Source organism: Tursiops truncatus, chromosome 4 (assembly GCF_011762595.2).
Source record: "Tursiops truncatus isolate mTurTru1 chromosome 4, mTurTru1.mat.Y, whole genome shotgun sequence".
NCBI classification, from domain to species: domain Eukaryota; kingdom Metazoa; phylum Chordata; class Mammalia; order Artiodactyla; family Delphinidae; genus Tursiops; species Tursiops truncatus.
Genome location: NC_047037.1, coordinates 23,970,786 through 23,995,533, shown reverse-complemented (window position 1 = coordinate 23,995,533; position 24,748 = coordinate 23,970,786). Strand labels below are relative to the sequence as shown.

The 24,748-nt window shown below is 39.6% G+C and overlaps 1 protein-coding gene and 1 pseudogene across 1 annotated transcript in view; both read right to left on the bottom strand.

The window, feature by feature from the left end:
- The window catches only part of SLC9A9 (solute carrier family 9 member A9), a 538,561-nt gene that overhangs the window by 225,665 nt on the left and 288,148 nt on the right, over positions 1–24,748 (bottom strand). The gene's annotated exons all lie outside the window — the stretch shown is intronic.
- Positions 1,205–23,868, bottom strand: LOC109547487 (eukaryotic translation initiation factor 4 gamma 2 pseudogene; annotated as a pseudogene).

Genomic DNA, 24,748 nt, shown 5'->3' with positions numbered 1-24,748 from the left:
GTCATCACTGAGTTTTGTATTATTTTTAAAGTTAAAGTTGCTGATTGAGAATGATAAATGGTATTGAAGTGTTCTCCTCCATAGGGGTTTCTGAGTTTAATTTGAGTCAAACTACTGAAAAGCCTGCTCAAGGCAAAACTGGGGATATGAGGTTGTCTATGGCCTATGCCCTCGGCCTCTCTGCGTGTGGAAATTCCTCCCTTTCCATGGGTGAGGAAATCATATATTTCAGACTTTTGAGGACCGACCTATTTTCAGACACTTTGTTCTTTTGTCCCCATCTAAGTACTATTGTGCTTTTCTATCCTCTATTCTATTTTTGGTTTGGAAAACAAAGTTACTGTACCCCAAGAGATTTCATTCCTTGTACCCCTTATACTTCATATGCCAAATATCCTAGAATTTTGACTTCTGGAAAATCAAACCAAAAATTCAGAAAAATAGATAAGTCACAAACAAGCAATTTCTTAAAGAAGATATACAGAGCTTCCCTGGTGGTGCAGTGGTTGAGAGTCTGCCTGCCGGTGCAGGGGGCGCGGGTTCGAGCCCTGGTCCTGGAGGATCCCACATGCCGCGGAGCAGCTAGGCCCGTGCGCCACAACTGCTGAGCCTGCTCTCTAGAGCCCGTGAGCCACAGCTCCTGAGCCCATGCGCCTAGAGCCTGTGCTCCGCAACGGGAGAGGCCACCGCAATGAGAGGCCCGTGCACCGCCACGAATAGTAGCCCCTGCTCGCCGCAACTAGAGAAAGCCCGAGCACAGCAATGAAGACCCAAATAAACGTAGCCAAAAATAAATAAAATAAATAAATTTTAAGAAGATATACAGATGACCCCAAAACTAATCTGTAAGTTCAGAAGGGCGCCTAGCACACTTGTTGTGTTTGTCACTGAACACCAACTCCCAGCAGAGAGCTTAGCATATCATAAGGCTCAATAAATATCTATTGAATAAACAAAGTGAATAAAAAGGGAACTCTAAGGAATTGCCTGTGTCACTGTAAGTTTGCACAATCTTCCTTCATGGAAATTTAGGAAAAATATAATAAAATTTATAAGATGTAAAACCTTGATCTGAACAATTCTACTTCTTGGAATTTTTCCTAAGCAAATAATGTGACAAGTATACGTAGATTACATCAAGATGTTCATTCCTTAAAATAAAAAGATATGGAAGACAACCAAAACATACATCAAAAGAAGAATACTTAAACAATTTAAAAGCGATTACACTTCTGAAGGTTCACTGCCATGTATGATGTTTCCTATGGCTTTTTACCAGACACATTTTATCAGATAAAGGAAATTCTTCCCTTCTATACTTTGCCAGGAATTTTTTAAATAAATATTTGTTGAATCTTTCATATCCAATGCTTTTTTTAAATCTACTGAGATATTTTCTTTTCATTTGTTTATGTGGTAAATTATACTTACAACATTTTAATATTAGAGCATACTTACATTCCTGGGACAAACCCAGCTCAGTCATAACGTACTTTGTTTTACACTGATGAATTTGGATTGCTGATATTGCTTTCACAATCTTTGTATCTATGTCCATAAGTGAGATTGGCATACACGTTTCATTTTTATTACTGCCATTGACTGGTTTTTATTTCAGGAGTATTATAATAGTGTCATTAAATGACTTGGGAAGCATTCCTCCTTTATCTTTTTTCTTAAAAGGTAAGTATAAAATTGAATGATCTGTTTCTTGAAAGTTAGATAGAACTCACCTATGAAACAATCTGGGCCTTGTTTTTTTTTTTTGGTGAATGGATTTTTAGCAGCTGATTCAATTTCTTTAATGATGATAGGTCTACTTAATTCTTTTTCCCCTTCAGACAGTTTTTTTTTTTTTTTTTCCCGAGTATCACAATGTTTACTGACAGATACAAGTATATAAAATCAGGGCATGAACATGACTTGATAAATTAAGTAGACTTAATTTCAATACTATAATGAGAGGGACCAATTCAAATTCTCACCATTTGTTTCACACCCACAAAGACCACTTCAAGGGCATTTATGATCTCTCAAAACTGACCAGTTTTGTGCAAGTAAACCATGTTTCTTTTAAAAAGACTTGTGCACTTGCCCAGGCTCAAGGATATTAAAATCTAGCAAATAAAGCCCATTACTAGAGGTAGAAATACAGGCAATATACTATTACGGCAGCAACCATCAATTACAGTTAAGAATTTTTCTGTAACAACCAGATGGATAATCAAATATTGCAACAACTCAAGTGTTACTGAACAGAGTGCATTTCTACAGTATTCAGTGTTGCTATTCAGTTTTCTAACTTAAAACAGCCTATGATAACTGGCAGCAAAGAAGGTCCTTGCAATAGACTGCCTCTGCTTGAGAACTTGATGTAATTATTGCATGCTGCTAATATACTATCTAAACATTAAAGATACTCCTAAAATATTTGACGGTAGACTATGATTAAGACATTACACTACAAAAAGACCTTATGCAGAAAGAAATCCTAACTGATGTGCTTCTGCTTTAAATATTGTGAAAATGCTAGAGCAGAATGAATTTTCGTAGTGGTTAGGTCAAGTGGAGTTACATCATAGCAACAGTATGTTTTGCATGATTTAAGGCTTTGGCTGGTTTTTTTAGTCAGCTTCTTCCTCTGATTCTTCTTCAGCAGTTTCTAGCCAGGTTAGCCACTGATTCACCTGGAACAAAGCTTTGCGTTTCCCTGGAAACTCATGGGTTATATCTTCTTTCCAAGCCAAGAAAGCTTCTTCTTCAATAATCTCCATGTCATAGAAGTGAACAAAAAAGTGAAGTAACATGGCTTTCGGGAAGTTGCTATTGTAGCAGTGTACCTGAAGAGCACAGAGGGCACTGACTTGTAGATCAACGTGATCATGAAGGAATTTCTGCATTACTGGCTTGGAGGAAAGAAGCAGTTGTTTTTTCCTGCTCTAACTATTCTTTGGAAGGAGCAGAGGAAGAATCTGTTTCATCACTGGGTGGGTTTACTTCACTAGAAACGTACTGTAAGAAGCTAGTCATTAAGATGTTCACAAATCCTTTATCTACATGAAGTTTGGAAGAGATGTTATCTTTAATCCACTTATATATGGTTTGAGGAGATGGATCCAACTTTATTTAGCTTTAACGGTTCCTTCTCCAATTGGAGGAGTGGGAGTAAGAAACTGTCCCTTTCCTTCCAAGATCTCCAATATGCGGTCCTTATTCTGATCAATTTCTGGGAGCATTTTTTGCATATTGACTTGCTTTGTTGGAAAAGCTCTGTTGACCATTCTCGATCTTGTAATTTAGTTAAATGCTGAAGACAAAGTAAGAAGAGAGGAAAACGGGTGCCACTTTCCAGTGGTTGAGCTAGTTCTGAAATGCTCACCAGCGCCAAAATGATAGCATGAGCTGCAAACTGTGCTAAATATGATTTCACCAAGGGGATGTGACCCTCCAGTTTGGGGCACTGGTCCAGTACATTCAGGAAAGTCTGCATGAAGTTGTCACTTGTGGTTATCCCTTTCTGTTTGAGGAAACTGATCAAAGAACTTGCTTTTTCTTTATCTTCATCACTTCTGTCTAGTGACAGGATGATTACTTTGCTTAACATCTCGGGGAGAAAATGTTTAGGAGCCCTCATCTCTCTTACACCACTGACAGCTTCGTTTACATTTCCACTATTCAAATATTCGGTTACAACAGTTTCGGTTAATTTAAGCAGCTCTTCCTTTGATGGTGGTGGCTTTTTACTGGTCTTGGCAGGCTTTTCCTGAATAAATGGTAGATTAGTTTTGAGACCAAGCTGAGGTGTCTGTCCCAGAGGTGGTGTCTGAGTGCGTGGCGGTTGTGCACTATAGGAGGAATCACAGTTATCTGGCACTGGATTTTTATTCATTAGGAAAGACTGAGCAGGCCTCAGGCTAATCTCATCTGCATTAAGCTGTCCTTAGAAAACCGAGGCGGCATATCCTTCGACTGTCCTTGCAGCTGGGATAAGAGTCCCTGACTCTCATTATGGTAGAGCTGGCTTAGCCCCTGGTTTTCATAAACTTGCCTCCCATCTCCCCAAACTGCGATTGTGTGGGAGGCATGATGTGTCCCCCGTGGCCACTGAAGAGTTGATTTGAACGATGACGCCCCAGGGTGGGTGAAAATCTATACTGGAAAACTCCTGGACCAGTACCAACTCCACTACCTGGCATTTGTCCAAACATATCAGCAAGTCCTCCAAGTGCATCCCTATCCATTTTCATCCTGGGTGGCATGAACCGTCCCTCCAACAAGAAGTCACTTCTCATCCCTTGAGCCACGGGAGCAGGAATAAACACTCCTAGATCTTTTAATGCATCTTGACGGATTTGATTGATCATCTTTAGTCCATTGTCAAGAAAAGCCTTGCGAGGAACACAGTGGTGTTCTCTCAACTCTACAGTGTCCTGCAGTGGCAATTCCTTACTTAACATCAAGGAGCATATTCGGGCAAAGTACTGATCCATTAAGGACTTGGGTCGTTCATGGTCTAACCTAGGTCCCACTATCCTCATTACCTGACAGAGGCACTCTAAATCCTCTCCCATATCTTTGAGTTGGAATCTCTTCTTTTTTTCCAAAAGTGTTTTGATGCACATATAAGGATAGATTCATGAATAAGATCAAGCATTCCAAGTTCTCCAGTGAATTTGATGTTCCCCAACATCTTGATCTTAGCAATGGCTCTCTGTTCCCCCTCCGCAGGGAGGAGGGGATTTTCATGCTTACCACAGACATCAACGTTTCTGACTCGGTTTTCAAATTCATCTTGTAATTTGGAAATTAGGAGGTGTCTGCATGTTGTGCTTTGCTTCTGTCCTGGCTGACCCTCTGCTGCTGGACCATCAAAGTTTGGTGCATCTTTTGCCAATCGCAGACATAGCTGAGCATACAGTGAGCTATATTTTGGCTCTTCTAGGGCTTTGTCCACCGTCAGCAGTATGACCCCTTTAAGGATGAGTTTAGACTCTACACCCACATTGAGGAACTCAAGGCATAGCTTGTCAAACTTCTCAGGAGTAAGCTTATTCAGTATGCCTCTTAACTTTCCTGAAGATTGCATCATGTCGTTCTTTTTCATTTGCAGAGTTGTTTGCTGCAGAGTTGTCATCTCGTCTAGTGCCTGATGCAGGAATCCATTTCTGAGCGTTTTGCCCTGGGGTTTTCCCCAGGAACTGGCTGTTGCCAGCAGTCTTGGGGTAGTGCTGAGGTGCACCTTTACTTCTCCTCCGCCCGAAGAAGCACTGAAACGAGAAGCAGCCGCTTCTACCATCGCACTCTCCACTTTGGCAGCTTGACAATGAAGAATCTTCAAAAGAATAATATTAATGGATGGGGTGGGGAGAGAAGGGGATGGGAGAAATGAAAACCCTTCACCGAGAACTCAGCAGCTGCCACTGCAGCTGTCTCCTCAGGATCCGGTCTTCCGGGACGGGGAAGGGAGGGGGAGGGGAACGGAAAACAAAAAACGGGGAGCCCCTTCAAACAGTTTTGGTAAGTTATATGGTTCTAGGAGATTGTTCTTTTCACCTAAGTTTTTAGATTTATTTGCATCGATTGTGCATGACATCGTCTTATCTTTTTAACCTCCACAGCACCTATGGTAATGTTCTCCTTTTCTTTTTTAACATTGTTAGTTTTGGGTTTTTTTTGCCTTATCCAGATCGTCCATTTTATTGGTTTTTTTCAAAGAAACAATTTTTGGCTTTGTTGATCCTCTCTATTGTAGTTTTGCTTTCCATTTCTTTTCTTTCCTTTTTACTGCTTTTACCTTTATTTTTTACTTAATTTTGTTCTTCGGACTTGTTCTGCTTGTTCCTTTTCTTAACTCTTAAGCTGATATTTTTACTCATTAAATTTAACTTCTTTGTAGTTTTTTTTTTTGCGGTACGTGGGCCTCTCACTGTTGTGGCCTCTCCCATTGCGGAGCACAGGCTCCGGACGCGCAAGCTCAGCGGCCATGGCTCACGGGCCAAGCCCCTTTGTAGTTTTTAACATAAACATTAAAGGATATAAATGCTCTAATTTCATTTCAATACTACATTTAATTAGTTGCAAATTTTGATGTGCAGCTTTAATTGTATTTCTTTGGTAAAATTAAATACAATTAAACAAACAATACATAAATATGCTTAGAAATAATTAGAACATTTCAGATGATAGAGTCCCCTTTGACTATTCCTCCTGGTCCCTCCCACATCCATCCCATGTAGTCTATTTTTTATCTAGAAAGGTATTCTCATTAAAATATATTTTTTGTACATGTTTTTCAAAAACAGTATTATTTTGAAAATATGCTGAAGGAAAATATAGTATCATTTTAAAAATTTGCTGGTTGTAGGTTTACATATGACTAATTTAATAGATACTACAAAATAGCCCTCTAAATTAGTATATTTTTTACCTTTTCATGAGCAGTTTATTGGAATATCTGGTTCCCTAAAACCTTAAAACACCTAGCCTGGTCAACTTTTAAAAATTTTGTCAATCTTATGAATATTATATTATTATCATTTTATTTGTAGCCCTGATTAATAGAGAGTTTGGGCAACTTCTCATGTTTATTGACCAATTGGAATTACTGTTCAATGAATAGCCTATCTTTTTCTTTAACCATTTTCTTTAGATTTTTGTTTAAAATTATTCTTGTTATATATTGAGTAGACAATGTGGAATACTTATAACTATGAAATATAAAAATAGATAATATAACATATGTCTACACATTCCCCATACTGTTAAAGAAAAAGAACATGGCCTTTATACTTCAGAATTGCTCTCTGCTCCTCTGATCCCATCCCTTCCTTTCTGTCTGTGTGGTAATCACTATCCTAAATTTTGTGTACCTTATGGCCTTGTTCTTTATACTTTTTCTGCAAATCTTAATATCTCTAAACAATATATTATTTTGTTGTTATGTTTTTCAAATTTATATAAATGAAATCACATTGAATATATTGCTCAATATTTTGTTTTTGAGATTCATTGTGTTGTTTTGCTGGAGTTCTGATTCATTCATTTTCCCAGCTGTATGATATAAGAAATGGAAATGCAGTTATCCATTCTACTGTTGATGAACATTTGGGTTGTTTCCAGTTCTTTGCTTTTATAAACGGTGGAGCTTTGACTATTCTTGTACCTGTCTCCTGATGCAGGTGTGAAGCACTTAACCAGAGAGTATCTACTTGGAGTGGAACTACTAGGTCAGAAGGGACATCGATCTTTTGCTTTATGGGTACTGTCAAATTGCTTCTCAAATTTACCCTCCCACCAGCAATGTGTAAATGTTCCAGTTGCTCCACACTCTTGCCCAAACTAGGCATTCACTGATTCATTCATTCATTTATACATTCACTCAACAAAAAGTTATTGAGGACTTATTATGTACCAGCCACTATTCTAGGTGCTGGAAATGCAGTAGTGAACACAACTGACAAAAACACTTGCCTTTTGGAACTTCAATTCTATAGAGGAGACATTAAACAAGATAAACAACTAAAATATATAGCATATTAGTGATACGAACTAAGGTTAAAAAAATAAAGCAGGAAGAGAGATATAAAATAGCAAGGTTTTTTTTCCCTTCCAAGGAGTTCACTCTGCTGCCAGGGAGATGAGAGCCACAGCTGTTAGACAGAAGTCCTGATACTCTTGCCTGCAAGAATGAAGGCTAGAGTTAACGAACCCCCCTCCCCCCAGGAGAGGGCAAAACCTGATGGAGAAATATTGAGAGTGAAAGTGCAGAGGTCAGAAATGATCTGACGTGCCACGTGGCCAAGACAGGAAGCTAAGTAGGAAAAAGCGGGGTTATTCAGTGTGTTGGCTGAACCACCCCCTTCTTCTCACTGACTTTGTCCCAGAAATTTCAATAGCTCCGGATTATTTTTGGCTTTTGGTTTCCCCTCACTGGAGGCTGAAAAATAATTATCAAGGTGGATGTTGAAATTTTAGATAGTGTCCAATGAAACTATTACTGACTTAAAGTAAAGACAAAGTAAAGATCTAAAAACAAAGTGAAGATGCAAGCCAGGTAGACATCTGGGAGAGAGACAGCCCGATTAGAGCTAGCAGCAACACAAAGGCTCTGAAGAATATCAAGGAACCCAGTGTGGTTGGAACAGAGAAGCAGAATGCAAGAGATCAGAATGAGAGCCATGAACACGGTGCTCTAGGAACTTGAAGGACTTAGTGAAGGATTTTGGCTTTTACTGGGGAAGATGAGAGGCACTGGAGGGTTTTGAGCAACAGAGTGACATGGTCCTGATTATGCTTTAACACCATCATTCTTGCTACTGTGTTGCAAATAGAAGCCAGTGATGAAGTAGAAGGGCCAGTCTGATGGTTATTGTAATGTCCAGGTGGGAGATGTCAGTGAACCTGGACTACAGTGGCAGTGATGGGGCTGGTGAGAGGAGAGAATATTCTGAATATATTTTTGAAATAGAAGTGAGATGATTTGCTGAAGGCCAAAGATGAAGTCAAAGATGACACAAAGATTTTGGCCTAAACAAATAAAATAATCCTAATGAGGTTAATGTCCCTACGAGGTAGGAAGAATTAATAGCCTCATTTAATAAATGAGGAAACCAAAGCCCAAAGAAGTACAGTAACTTGCCCAAGACCAAATAACTATGTATGTGGATCTGGGATTTGAACCCAGCTAGGCTGACTCCAGAATCTGTACTCTTAATCACTCAATTATATATGTTAATTTTTTTCAACCTGGTAGAATGGTTTGAATTCCTTATGTGACCACTGATTTGAACATTTTGTGATATATTGATGACTATTACGATTTCTTCTCATATGAAATATCTAATATCTTTGTCTAGTTTTCAAATCAATGGGTAGTTTATCTTTTTCTTATTGATCTGTAGGAATTCTTTATATATTCTGGAATATATGATCCTTTGGTAGTTATATGTCAAATTGCAAATATTTCCTCTTGTTTATCACTAGCCTTTCTCCTGTTTTTATGATGTCTTTTGATGAACAAATGTTCTTTATTTTAGTGAAGTCAAATAGATCGAACTTCTCCTTTATTTATTTTTTGTACTTTAGAAGTCTTCTGAAATAAAAGGAAAAATTAATCTATGCTGTTAGAGTCAAGATAGTGGTTACTCTTTTGAGGAAGGGCAGGGAGGTGACTGTAAGGGGCATTAGAGAGGCTTTTGAGGTGCTGATAATGCTTCTTGACCTGGGTGCTGTTTACACAGTTGAGTTCAGTTCACAAAAATTCAGCAAGTTGTGCACTTATATGTATTTAGCCTATGTATACTATAATACTTCAATTAAAAAATTTTTAAGTTAAATCTGACAGTCCCTTCCTTTTAACTCATGAGTTTAGTCCATTTACAGTTTTGTTCACTATTAATGTATTTGATTTTATTTCTACTGTCTGCTTTCAAATTACTCTGACTTTTCTATGCTTTGGGGGTTTTGTTGTTGTTGTTGTTCCCATTTCCTGCCTGCTTTTGTATTGATTGACTTTTTTCCTTCTTTATTTCCCACTGGGTTGGAAGTTATGCATTCTATTATAACATACATATCTTATGTAAAGTGAATTTCTGTTAGTACGCCCTTTCAATAACTTAAATTAAAATGCTTTGATCTGTTTGTGCCTCATTTTAATAATTTACTTTGGGGCTTCCTTGGTGGCACAGTGGTTGAGAGTCCACCTGCCGATGCAGGGGACATGGGTTCGTGTCCCGGTCTGGGAAGATTCCACATGCTGTGGAGTGGCTGGGCCCGTGAGCCATGGCCGCTGAGCCTGCGCGTCCGGAGCCTGTGCTCCACAACGGGAGAGGCCACAACAGTGAGAGGCCCACATACCGCAAAAAAAAAAAAGATGGAAGCAAAAATGAGAAAATAAAGTAAATTTTTTTTTTTTTTTTGGTGACATCTTTGTGGCCTTTGTCTAGAATGTGGCTTGCCAAAGATGCTTTGTTTTTGCCAGTTGTTCCACGCATATTTCCAACCTGGACCACATTTTAATTTATATTTTAAGTTTGGGTATTGTGGATATCATAGGCAGTATAAATTTAAACCATAAACTCTCATAAGGTCAAGCCTGATGTCTAAATTTCTCAGGGGATACATCTTTCCCCACCTAGAACCCACCAATGTTTTCTGAGATATTGTAGATATAGTAGCTCACATGTAAGAACTATTTAGGAGACAAGTCTAGCCCGGAAATTAGACTTGAAAATAGTTTAAAATCATTATTTGTATCCTCTTAATTCAATTCCCATTTATTTCCAAATATTGGTTGACTGTTTGCCTTATGTTAAAGATGTGCTAGTCACTGGGGATACAATAAGAAATAAAACATAATTCTTATTTTCAAGGAAATAATAGTTGGATAGAGAAATTTACAGTCTTGTTACATAGAAATGGTCAAAACCTAGTAGGTACACCACAAGTTCTCCCTGGTATGCCCATGACAGGTATTTAATTGGTCCCAGCTTTCGTGTCCATTGATTTTGGAAACAGCCATAAAACTCCACCTCTACATCATATTGTCAGTTCATCTGAGTCTTCATATATCATCCTTTCTTGCCTTTCCTGCCCTAGAAGAAAGACCTGAAGCATCTAGTATTCCCTCCAATTATAACCAGCTTTCAAGGTCAGAAAAGACTGGGCACCAGGGTGGCATAGAAACAACCAGATCTAACAAGGATTTCCCTGTGCTACTTCAACACTGCCCTGGATATTTACCTACACTGTGGCACAACCTTGCCACTTCATGCCATTATATTCACTATATTAGAAACTTATAAGAATATAAGAAAGCGTAAGTGAAAATATGCTTAAAAATTCAGTAAAACACAACCTAAAAGATTACCCTGAAAAATAGAAAAAAGGTCATAGAAAGAAACAGGATCTGTAAAGTTTCTCATTAGGCCAACTGCCTGCCTCTCGTTACCCACACCTGATTCTCATTGGGCCTGCCCGGATTTCATTTGGTTCTCAGGTCATTGCTTATATTCATATGGGGGCTACATAACAGGGTCTCTTCCAGTCCCAGAATTCCATGGAGAGAAAAAGAGAAAATGTCAATAATTAATGAACTGTCAGGGAGACACAGCTTCAACACATCCTGAATCATGTAAAAATTCCTACTCTACAGCTCTTAGGCGTGACCAGCGAAAGGCCAGCATTTAACTTTTCTGAATGTATTTTAATATAATGCTTATCTTTGCTTCCAAAATGCACAATTTCATAAGGTAGGAAAAAACTGATATCTAAATTAAAATGAAAAATGTGGATAGGAGTGACTTATTTTTACTTTTCACAAAACTCAAACTTTGCAGAACTTCATATTTTTCTTAATTTTTAGAAAAACAAATGAATAAAATTAAAAAACCCATATAATTAATTTTATCAAAACGCAAAGCTAACCCCAGTAATCACCCCTCCTAATAATTTGTACCTCTTAGGAACTGTTACACTTAACATTGAGTCATAAAAAGAAAGCGTTGGGTTATAAAGACACAGCTTGAATCCCAGCTCTTTGGTTGCAAGCTGTGTGAAGTTGAAAACTTGAAGCCTCAACATTATTCCATGTAGAATTGGAGAATTTAATACTTACTGTGCAACATTGTTGTTATGTAAACCTTCCGGCAAATATGAGGGGCTCAATGAAGGGTAACTGTTATCATTATATTTTTCTGTAATCCCCTCAATGTCTAGCACATAGGGATTCTCAATTATTCATCGTTGAAAGACAAACAATCATGACAAGATTGTGTGTATTGTGTATAGCTAGGGTCAGAAGGTAATGAGAAAGAAACAAAATATTTATGGTACATATATTTATTTTGACTTCTGCCACATAAGCTATGTAAAAAGAAGAAAGAGTTGAATATAGATGTCTCCTTTACCCAAGTAAAACAATGAAAGCTAACAATAATGTTACATTTCTTTGATATGATGAAAGGACATGACATTGAGGGGGTCCTTTTTTTTTTTTCTTCTGTTTTTGGCCTCACTGTGTGGCTTCTGGGATCTTAGCTCCCCGACCAGGGATGGAACCCTGGGCCCACAGCAGTGAAGGTGCCAGGTCCTAACCACTGGACCACCAGGGAATTCCCTGGGTGGTCCAGGGAATGGATGCCTTAGCAGAGCAGATGGAAGACTGAAAAGGGAAGACCAGAAAGAAGGAGGAAGACCGGGAGGGGACTGACTGTCTCAGAGAAACCAAGTAAAGAGGTGGATTGAAGAATGTATCTGTTGTCTATGACGAAAAACCCTGGGCTGAGGAGAAATAGCTAGAAGGGATCGAGAGGCTGAAGACACAGGGGGGAGGAAGATGACGGAAGTCCCTTAGGAGATCCAAGTCCCTGCTCTCACAGGAGAGGAAAAGGATAGAGGCTGAACTGAGATGAGGGATCAAGGTTAATAGATTCCCCATCCAACTAACAGTCTCAGGTATCAAAGTCAAGCTGAAGGCAAGGGTGGCATGGGATTGGAGAATGTGCAGAAAGAGGAGAAAGTGGATCAGCTTTAATAATCAGGGAAGAATGTGTGGTGGCCACATTGTTTCTTCATACGTATATAGTTGCTTCGAAAATACTTGACTGTACTAAAATCAGTTTTTGCATATATTTTCTGAAACAAGACCCTAGAATTCTATCTATACTAATCGCTTGGGTTTCCAGAGTGCCCGTCATTATGACCAATGAATGGAATTAGATTTCTTGAGACCTATATCCATACTCAACCAAGATGAACAAAGTATACTGAATGCTATACAGATGTCAAAAGAAATTGTCAGCCTAGGCAAAATATGGCTACCTCTTCTAAAAAATGCTGGCTAAAGGAGGATGCAGTTAAGGAACTGGTTCTTATGTTTTTAAGGCTTTTGAAAATGTCATTTGTCTATTTTTATATTGTTTAAATTCACACAAATCCATTATGAAAAAGACCTCATCTTGCATAGTAAGGACAGAGCTCCAACAAGCGTCGATTACATGCTAAATAGTGTCCCTGCGTGAGGAAAGTATTATTTCTCCCATTTCCCAGATGAAGCCTCTGTGGCTCAGATTGTTGAATGACATATTTAAGATCACACAGCAAGTGACAAGTAAGGACCCTGGCTCTGTCAGATGAGTGGTGGATGCTTTCTCTAGAATGCTGAAGTAGCATATGAATCTCATCCTTCAAATCTCCCTACCACCTTCTCTTTGCTCTGTGAGTCTCTTGGGGAACCGTTTCTTCTTTTACTTTAGGAATTAGCATTCAAATGTCACTACAAACTTAAGAGCATATTTCTGGGTCTATAATGAAGAACAATTTTATCCCTTTAAAACATACCCTTTCACTTAGATGGTACCAATAAATTGTTGTGGCATCTGATTTAATCTGATATATAAATAAGAAAGAATGAAATGATAAAAATCCACAGGTTGTAAGAGCAGAAAAGTAGATGGATCTAGATACATCTCTTTGGCCAGTAATGACAAAACAAAGAAGAAGACTTAAAATTAATGGGAGATACTTAGTTTGTAACTGTCAAGTAGATGGTGCAGGATACAAAATTGTACACACACAGTTTAGTCTTGGCTAAATTAAAATAGCTACGAAATACTAGCAGAAAAAAATACCAAGTTCAGGTAATATGCAATGAATTCTTAGCATACATTTGTAAATCCTGGAATTGTGGGTAAATACTAGTTTAAATATTAGTTGTTCTGATCAGGAATAGAGACACTGTGTTGGTTCTTTGGGAATATAATGATATTCTAAAAGGCAAAGAGAAGTGATGATTTGAAAGAAAAGCAGCTTGCAACAGATCAGCATAAAAAAAAAAAAAAGAAAAAAAAAGCCAAAGTATTAGCAGTTACAGTGGTTGCTTTTAGGCAGTAAGATTTTCTTTTACTCTCATTATTCTGTTTTATATTTACTGGTATACTACAAGAATTATGTTATTTTTATAAATAGAAAAAATAACAAAGTCAAAGCCATTACCAAAAGCTTTTGGCAGGTGGCTTTGAAGTCTGGGTCTTTTAAGTCCACAGGGGGAACGGCACCAAACCATCAAACCACAGAATCCCTGCTTGTATGGGTCAGGGAGTGACAAAGCAGTCGTCAGAAGCACCACAAGGAAATGTCTCTTAGGCTTGTTGTCTTGTTCCAAGGAATAGCCCGAATGCAGGTCTACACAGGATTGTTTCAATTCACCTGTCATAGTGGCGAGGACGTGAGCAACAACCCAGAAATGCTTGGGAGCAGGCTGCTCTGTGGGCACGCAGTAATCAAAGAAAATAGGCAGTAATCGTCCAGCAGTTCCAGCTGTCTTTAATGTAACTCCAAGCTAATATACTTACTTCCTGTATTTTAGCATCTACACTGGGTTTAAAGAAACCGATCTGCCAATAATTTAAGAGAACAAAGGCCCCTCTGAGCCCACACACACCCCTCCCCAGCATTGCATGCTGCCCCCTCCCAGCCGTGCTCACCTCCAGCAATCAGTTCCATTTCTAAGGAGACGGAGAACAATTTATTCAGCTTCAATTTGCTAAGAGGAAAACCTCCTATACTCTAATATTAATTCTTGAAGCAGATTCAAAAACAATTTTTGTTCCTTGCCAAGGTTTGGGGCTTTGAAAGATATTAATGTAGACAGTCTTTGAAATATTAGGAGTTGGCAGCCATTGTAAGGATCTTGAACTTAGCAAGGAAGTCTCAGTGCAAAGTATAAGTTATCTTATGTGTTGAAATATATATCAAGCTTCCTGTGCAGTGAAGGGCTTGGGCACCCTTGCGGAACTATGGACGTGGACATGGACAATCGTTGCATTCATTTCAAGCAGATCTACCCCGTATTAGGGACCAGGGTTATTTGGGGAGATATTTTCTTATTTTAAAGTAGTGTTTTACATTTCCAGTTCTGAAACTCCTTCCATGCAGTTTTAGGCAAATCTACTTGGAATCCACAAATATACCCAGAACAGTGATGACCTGTTTCCTCTTCACAGATTTAACATTTTCATTTTTGCTTTTCACCATTTTTCATAGATAGCATGAAATATGTTCTGTCATTCCTTTTTACGCCTTAACATAAGATGAATAGACTATCATTTTAACTAAACATATTAGCCGTATTGGAGCACAGGAGGATCCAGTACAGCGAAAAGTATTTAATTGACACTTGACAAAACTTGACAACTTGTGTCTTTTCATCGTTAGCATTTTCTGTCGGTTTAGGAGAGTGGAAATCAGGGGACATGATCACAAGGCTGATGTAACTGGATTAGGATGATTTTTTTCATCTAATTGACTAGTTGTCTTGGTGCCACACAGTATACGCTGAGCGCTATTGCATCAGAATTCGCCGGCTCTCATATAATGAAAGCAATCCTAGAGACTCCCTGCCCCAGTCCACCTTCTGACTTATCTTTCTAAAACACAGTGTGCTTCTGCCGTTGCCCGTCAACTTTAGCTGCCTCCTTACTGTCTGTCAAATAAAAGCCAAACTGCTTAGCATGACTTTGAAGACTCAACACTCTCCAAGATCTAGCGCCAGGCCCATCTCCTGACGCTTAGCCCTCCTCCCCTCTGCCCCTTAGTAGTGGGAGCAGAGCCAAGGGGTGGTATGGGCCACATATGAAACTGTTTTGTAGGGAGTGGTGGTCCAGGCAGAGGTGAGGGACAGGCTTAGTGGACAGAGGGTGGCACCTCATGTTAAGAGCCGGGCGTGTGCACCTGGGACAAGGTGACGAGAATGCTACCAGGTTGGGGCTAGGCAGTAGCATGACCAAGGCTAAGCGGCTGTAACGAAAGTAAATATCCAGGGTGTGGAAGTGGGAGGGAAAAAAAGAAGACTAAAGCTGGAGAGGGATGGAGAAAACTATATCCATTCCTTTCCCTCAGAAACCACTTTCATCAGCAGACTTTGCAGAAACCATAGACACCCAAGGAAGGGAGAAGTGAGTATTTCTCCTTTGAGCACTAACTTTGGATTCAGATTCTTTGCGCTCAGCTCCCTGCTCCACCACTGCAAGCTCTGTGACCCCAGTCAGGCAACTTTGCTTTTCTGTGCCTCCTTTCACCCACTGGTAAAATGGAGATAAGAAGAGTTCCTACCTCATAGAATTATTGGAAGGATTAAACAAGTTAACTGAGGTGTCTGCGCATGGTGGGTCTTCAATAAATCTTACTGATGATTATATTTTTATGATAAATTTGGAAATGTTTTTCTTTACACATTTAGGAAATAAGAAATCACAGAAAGCAGAATTTGACTGTAGCATACCGACTAGGGTGACCAACTAGTCTCAGTTTGCTGGCATCTTTTCCTGTTGTAGCACTGAAATCTCAGATCCTGGGAGCCCCTCAGTGCTGGGCTAACCAGGACCATTGGTTGGTCACCTAGTAATGAGTGTGGGAACTCTTTGCAAACAGAATGCCCAGCTGCTTAGCAGCATGGTGTTAGTGGAATCATATGAAATTGCCATTTCTGTAGTTGAAAACATCAAATAGCCACAGTTTCATGTGGTCCAACAGAGTAAAAAGTCCTAACATGGCTAGGAGTGGGTAAGGAGAAGAAGGTGCCTTCTCTACTTGTCCCTATAGCTTAAAAGAAATAAAAGTCAACAAAGGTTTCTTGAGTATTTACTATGTGGTAAATCAGGACTTTAGCTTGACTTTGGTTAATCTTCATGATTCATAAGTGGGGAAAATCAACAACATGAAACAATGGAAACATAAAGCCACCAAGAGCATTAACTCGAAAGGAAAAGAAAAAAAGCCTGAAGGAGAACATGTGCATCCTCAAGATGAGGAGAGAGCCAGGGCCATGGTGGGAGGAGAGAGGGCGTCTGAACAGGGTGCAGTGACCCTTGGGGGAACCTAACTCCTTGAAGTTCTGATCCAGAAGCCTCTGGAGCAACAATCACAGTATCTCACTTCAGGGTGGGAAATGCCTTTCTGGAAGGAAGTCAACCTTCCATGGCCTAAACCACAACACTGAGATAGTTAAGAAAAACATAAGTTAAACTTAAAAAAATTTTTTTTATAAAAACACAGGAGGGAGAAAAAGTCCAAGTTCATTGGCTTTTGGAAAAGACCTAGAGGATTTCTTATTCATCTGAAGCATTTTGGCCCCATTTCTACTAAAAAGTTTTAATTGTCTTTGATATGTAATCCTCTCTAGGGGTTTGGATAAAACAAGGGCATTCTGAAGTTTTGTTTGGGGAATGTCATCCCATAAAAGGATCTGTGAGTGGATTTTGGAAGGATCCAACACTGTTTTGTTGGATAGTTTTATATGTTGGATGAACTGAACACACTAGAGCAGGGATTTTTAACTCTTAAGAAAACTCGAAGTACATTTTAACAGAGAAGAAAATAGAAGTCGTAGCTTTCAATTCCAAGGACTCTGTGACCTATGAATGGTTACTGGCTTCAAGGCAGAGATTGAGATTTATATAAAGTATTTGATATTTATATAAATTTGCATAGTATTTATAAAGTATAAAGTAGTTGATATATATTAAAAAGTGAAGAATCCAAAAATCCAAAAATATATTAAAAAGTGAAGAATCCAAAAAAGTGAAGAAGCCTAAAAAAAAATGGACGCTATATCTGATGCTGTACTTTTAGCTAATTTCTCAAAAGAAAAGTCTGTCCAAGGAGTGCCTTACTTCGTTTTAAATTTATTATGGGAGGAAGGGATGCCACCCCCCATGACTCCAGGATGGAGGAGTGAGAATGAGAAATCTGGGGTCCTGCTTGCCAAGAGTCTAGCCTGAGTATCACCTGTTCTTAGAGCCTGGAAGGCAGCTGCAGCCTCGTTTAAGCTTTATGGTTTATTTCAGCCTGCATTTATTGAGTCCGTGACACACACTGTGCAAAAGCAGAAGGGAAGGAATACCTGCCTTTGAGGAATGGAGAGGTTTGTGGCTAATAAACAAGAAGTGGCCACTAAGCAACTGAATTATCATGGTTGGTAGAATATCCAAGTTATTTTATCTGGTCAAGGTTTTCCCTTACTGACCAGATGGAAAAATGCCCATGCATTTTCTCAGGTCTGTCAGAAGTCTTGAAAACACTATCCAAATAGTTGTTGCAGCACACGGCAAACAGAAACAAGAATCAGGCAGCTAAAGGGCAGATATGGTCTCTCACTGCTCTGTCAAGACATGCGTTCCCCACTACCTGTTTTCTGATCTAACCAGCTTCAGATTGGTTGCTGCTCTACCTAAGTTCATTGAAAAAATTGCTATAATGTGATCCATGATTTGCCTATGTCAACTGAGCTTCTTCTAGCATTTTAAATTTGATTTCATGGAATAAGATAATTCTATTACAGATCAGAAGCTTGAACTGCAAGATGTAAATACGAGTCCTAATTCTAGCACTCAGAAAACAAATAAGACAAAACAAAAACAAAATAACCAAAACCAAACCTAACATGCATATAAGTGCCACAAACGCTGTAAAAACGAGTGTGTGAAAACTTATTTAATCCTCACCACAATTCTATTCATTCGTCAACAGCTATTTGGTGAACTCTGTTACCGATTCTGATGCCGTGAAGTAGAAGCTATCATTATCCCCAGTCATGAATGAACCTGATTCACCCCCTCAGGCCTCCTTTTGGGTATCCTGGCCTCACCGACCTCTTGAAATTTTGAATGCTCTCTTGGCAAGGAAGGCAAACTGTAATCCCCAAACTTCCTCTTTTCCTGAGAGTTCTGCTCTGGACTCTCCTGAGCCCACAGTGAATTCAGCTGAGTTTTACTTATTTGATTCTCTTCAAAAGAGTAGTAAAGGCAACTTTTCTTGTCCTTGGGGATTGGGACTCAGATGAGGGGATGAAAGAACCTACACTACAAGTGGTCCACAGTCCGTCCTCCTGCTGGAAATGCAGTAAACCAGGGAGGACATGACATGTGGGAAGCTTGTCTGAAAAATCTTTAGAAAAGAGGCAGTCTATGCAAACCTTCCTTCACTGGGTTCCTTCTCATTTCCTCTTTATAGCTTAACTCTCTATAAAATACAAAATGTGGGTGTAGATGATGAGAAATGGTAGGAAAAAACAAGACCAAATGATCTAGGTAATTGTTGCTCAACATATATCCACAAGCCTCATTTTAATGAAGGATATCTATATCGTGGCCTGGAACATCGCCCATGACATAGTAAGTTAAAAAATAGTAAGAAGTAAAAGAAAGGGCTTCCCTGGTGGCGCAGTGGTTGAGAGTCTGCCTGCCGATGCAGAGAACACGGGTTCGTGCCCCAATCCGGGAAGATCCCACATGCCGCGGAGCGGCTGGGCCCGTGAACCATGGCTGCTGGGCCTGTGCGTCTGGAGCCTGTGCTCCACAACAGGAGAGGCCACAACAGTGAGAGGCCCATGTACCACACACACACACACACAAAATAAAAGTAAAAGAAAGAATCTTTGGTATAGGGAGATACCACAAGTGCACGAGCAGACCCATGGGTCTCCCATGTCCAGTGTCAGTTGCCCTACCTTCTCTGCTTCCCAGATGCCAAGATTGTGTGAAGACTGACTTGGAGACACACAGGATAATTCAGTACCTGTATTCTCTCGCTTCTGGGAGGCATTGTGCAGATGTGAATAATTCAAAAAGTCATGGCTCTAACCCAGCAGAGGATGCTTTGTAAAGGACAAACACACTGAAATCTGGGAAGGTGCAGTAAGTGAGGCTAAACAGGTAGAAGTAGTCAGATATACGAGCATATCACATGCAAAACATAGCAAAGCTGACCTTTGTTGTGTTACTGATGCATAACCATGAAAAAACCCTACATATTTAAACATCATATATCTTCGAATCATCTGGAGGTAGAGGTATTTTAAAAATGTATCTGAGAGAGAGAGAAAAATATTTCAAACAGACCATTGTAGCCAATGTCCCATTGTCAAGGAAAGGTCTTTGTAGCTAAAGTGAAATGGCATTTCTTTTTTAATGAGGTGAACATTTGTGAAGAGCTATTATGCATATTTTTCAAAAAATAATAGTGTAGATCTCTCCTGTAAAGCAATAAATGTCTGGGTTTAGTCCACCTAACCTATTGTCTAAAATATAATGAAATTTTTAACATAAGCATCTACAAAAAAATTGAGTTATATATTGCAAGTTGGAACAATTCACAAAGCTATAGCAAAAAGCTTTTCTTATTAAAGGTTTCATTTGGTAAAAACTGAGTGCAATAATTATCTTGCCCAGATTTCACTTAAAAAAAACAGTTATGTTTGTGGGAAGAAAGCCCATATTTTACACATTGAAAATTAAATCAGTTGTCAGATGATACTTTGAAACTCAAGACCAGCTCATAGTAATTAAAAGATAATAATGTTTCAAGAATCAAGTAAATCTGAAAGTCAATAAAACACAAAAATAATTTATGGGTGCTTTTAAACATTTGAAAATAAATTCTAAAAAATTATTTTAAATGATGTGTAACTTCTGTGCAGCAGAACCACAAATCAAATCATCTCTCTGTTCACCTAGTTCAAAGTTTGAAAGGGAAAGCGTGACTTTTTGAAGTTGACTGACCGTAAAATGTGAATTTTTTAACTGGATTTCTCAATATTCCTGTGGTAACAGATTTCTCCAGGAGCCCACTGCATTTGGGCACCTCTCCCAGAACCCTGGAACTACACCCCCAGGGTCAGGCAATGATGTTTTTTGGATGCAGGTGCTGGGCATGTTTTAGCAGGAGGATCATTTGTTCACGTTAAAGATCATGGGTTCATTTAGGGACCCCAGACTCTTTTGGTCCACAGAGCTCGGGTTTACTCCTAGGGCGGAGCTAGGCGTCCTGGCGTCCCTCTGAGTCTTTTGTGCTGACCAGCAGGGTAGATTTAAGTGTTTCTTTATCAACCCTAGTGGTTGTTTGTCTTGACATTTGGAAACTGGTGGAAGAGTTGGGATGCTGGACGGTGGGATCAGAAAAACATATTTGGAATAAATAAGTTTGGCATGAGGTTTTCTTTGAACTGCAACCCTTAAGTCATTGGGAAACTAATGGTGCAACTAACATTTTACTTAAAAAAAAAAAAGGCTTAAAAAAGTCACTTTTGTGTTCTGTGGCATAAGCTGAAGCTTCTGTTGCAATTTAAAATCAAAAAGCATTTTCTTTTCAAATGGAATTTCTAGGTTGAGGGAGGCCTTTTAAAAAATGATAGAAAAAGGAGCTTTGATTGCATAAATCATTAAATCCTTAGAATATTCGGATGAACAATAGAAATGGAATCATCTCTCTTTTAAAAGCAGATCTGAAGTTTAACTCCTGTAGGTCACCACTTAAATCATCATAATAAATCACAACCAAGGAAAACACTTAGGAAAGAATCACTTAAAAGCACTTAAAAGTTCTGAGAAGGCATAGAATATATACATTCAAGTCAAAGTAAAATTAAGATATTGACGAGCATAGAGATTGGAGCAAGTCAGTCTTAAGGCAGCTTAGAAGACTTTAGTGTTCTGTCATATAAGTTTCTATATCACAAAATCAACTAGCACATACTGTTTCTGAACAAAAGATTCATGTTAGAAGCAGAACCTGGAGTCAGCTTCAATCCTATCACTTTCTGCCAATGATACCTGGGTGTTTTTATTTTCATGTCCAGTTGAACACTGTCAATGAATTTACTTTTTTTTTTTTTTTTTTTTGCTTAACTCTGAAAAACATGGTGTAAATTGCTTGAAATTAAGTACTAATGTACACTTTTGGAAACAGCATTTTTTTCTATCTATTTCCAAGTAGTTGAGTATGTTCCTTATGGTGATATGAGCTTTCAGAGTACTGATAACTTATGACACAAATGTGTTTTTTTGTGGGGGGAGGATTCAGTGAATAGAATAAGGTTTTCTAAGATGAAAGCTCTTGAGAATGTTAAAGAATCCAAAATTCTTGGGACTTCCCTGGTGGTCCAGTTGTTAAGACTCCACGTGTCCAATGCAGAGGGCACGGGTTAGATCCCTAGTTGGGGATCTAAAATTCTTAACCATGTACAATAATTGCACATAGATTATAACTTTAGACACACGTTTGATTCTTCTTTACGCATCTACCTCATCATATAGAAAACATTAAACTTTCTTTCGTACGGTTCTGAAAATTATCAACGTGTGCCTTAGCCACAGGTTCTGAGAAATAGACATGGCAAGTTTTCTCTCAATTCATACATGGTAGAGTACAGTAATTAGAATCACTGTCATTTAAAAATACCACCTCCTTAGCTGAAGAAATTAGAGATTTGATTTCAACATTCTCAAGAGTATTGACTCTAAAAAGATATTATTTATTGAGGCTTCAAATAATTTTAGGTGGAAAAAAATTCTCTATCCCAGAATTATCTACAGTATGGGATACTGTAGGTAAGTCTAGATTCAGATGGATCGTACACTTAGCAACTTTCCAAAGGTATTTCATGAAATTCATCACAAATAAGTGCTCCTATGAAACTAAAACTGGAAATGAAAGTTAACTTGTGGGATACTCTTAAGTCAATAAGTAGAGGTGGAAGAAAGGCAGCTTGGTGAGGTGGGAAAAAAAACCCTGAACTTGGAATCTGTCCTAAACCCATCCAGGTCTATTTGTTGTATGACCCCAGGTAAATGAGTTAGCTCTCTGTGTGCCAGTTTCCTCCTCAGTAAAATAGCTGCTCTTAAGACCTAACTGACCAGTTGTTGTCATGAAGATTAAATATACTAATTTTCAGTAAACCACCTTCGACAGTGATTGGTACCTATTAGATATTCGATAAATATTAATCAAATCTGCATTCTCCCAAGTTAAAGATGAAAGAAGTGAAAATAAATACCCCTAAATAGCTCATTCTAGTTGAAGGACCATTTTTTATGTAGTGCAACAGTTGTGCAATCCGTGATCACTACAGTGAATCTGTGAATCTTAAAGTGAAACCTCCATTTGTCTGCTTCGGACAGCTGAGCAACTCACCCTACGAGGGGGTCTGTCAATTGTTCTCTTTGGCTTGTCAGTCTGACTGCCTTCCCAGATCTAAGAACTGTGGAAATACTTATCTGGGTAATGTCCCCGAAACATCCTGACTGCAAATATAAAGGCATTTGTACAAACATCTAAACCCTGATGGCTCTGAACCTCCACCTACTCACACAGAATGTAAGATCCCTTCCAGAGTTTCCTTTTCTCTTGAATGTTTAAGGGAATCCCAAAGGGGAACCTCATGAGTGATGTTAATGTCCCCCAAGTCACTGGCTCTCAAGCGTTGCTGTACATTAAAGCCACCCAAGGAGATTTAAAGAGCTCTGCTGCCTGGTCCATCCCACCCCATGCCAATTAAGTCAGAATCCCCGGGGGAGGCACCGGGCACAACTCCTGGGTAATTCCAGTGTGCAGCCTGGTTGGAGAAGGGCCTCAAGCCCACCGGCGTGCAGTTCCCACCCCACGTGAAGTCACCTGGACAGTTTGGCTTCTATCTGCTGGATCAAAACCCCACCTGCCAAATGACAGAACCTCAGCCCTTCCCCGTCCAGTGTCTTTCTAGAGTCCCAGGTTTGGTCACTCATTAGAATCACTTAGGTAGAGTTAAAAAATACATATTGCAGCCCAAAGCCCTATACCACAGAGTAATTAAATCAGAGCTCCTAGGCATCTGGGATTTGTATAAGCTCCTCAGTCATTCTAACAGAGTCCAGGGTTGAGAACGCCTGCTCTGAGGGCTTTCAGGAGGAGGGAGCGGGGGTGGCACGTATGACCAGAGTCTGGAACTTGCCACGCCTCAGCTCCAGCTGCCCACGTGCTTGCTCAGCTCAGCCACAGCCACGCTACCTGCGCCCACCTACTCTCGCTGTACTCCGCGCTGCTGACTGTGCTCTCCATGCCGCCTGCACTGCAGCTGCCTGCTGCCTGCAATTCTAGGACAGCCCCATTCCTGGGGGCCCCTGTTATTTTTGCCACCAGCACCTGAAGCTCTATTTCTGCCTGCCTCCTGGTCTTTGTCGCTTATCTCTCCCTCCAACTTCATTTCCTTGTGTCCAGTTCTTTTAGAGATGGTCCCTTAGTAGAGGTATTTGGACACCCACTTAAATTCTTTCTAGTTTACCAGCCAGCATTCTGGGAAGAGAGGAGGGCCCCAGCAGGGACACAATGCTGCCTCCCCCTCTCCCCATTTAACCAATTAGTGCTCTTGTCCTCAGAGTATAGGCAGGCCAGCAGGTGGGTGGGTTAGGAGGGCCACGCCCATTCTCACAAAGTCCCACAAAAAGATGCTGACCCTCAGGCTGTACTAGACCCCTTCCCATTTATAGGAATTTCCCACTTAAGGGTTTGGTTATTCCTCTCTGTGTCTGGCTTCTGTCATTAACCCCTTCCTCATACATATATCACTACATGCCTGAAGCCCAATCAGGGATAAAATTCAAGCTCCTTCCCTTGGGTTGTCTGGACCTTGGACAAATCAGGAACTAGGGCTAGATGCCTGTATTAGTGCCTGGGAACATTCTAGAGCCTTTAATAAGGTACTTTTTTGCCCAGAACATAGGGAAGACCCTTAAGGAATGGTGCTTTATTCCACAGGCCAGTGTATCTGAGTCCTAGCAACAGTCCAGCCATTACATGAAACATTCAGTAGGGCCAAACAAGCCAGAAATGTTCCTTTAAAATCAGACTACTTTTCCCTGGAAGGTTAGATGGTTTCAAACTCTTTTGTCTCTAATAAACTTGGATGAAGCAAAAGACCCCTGTAGACTACCTGCCCCCA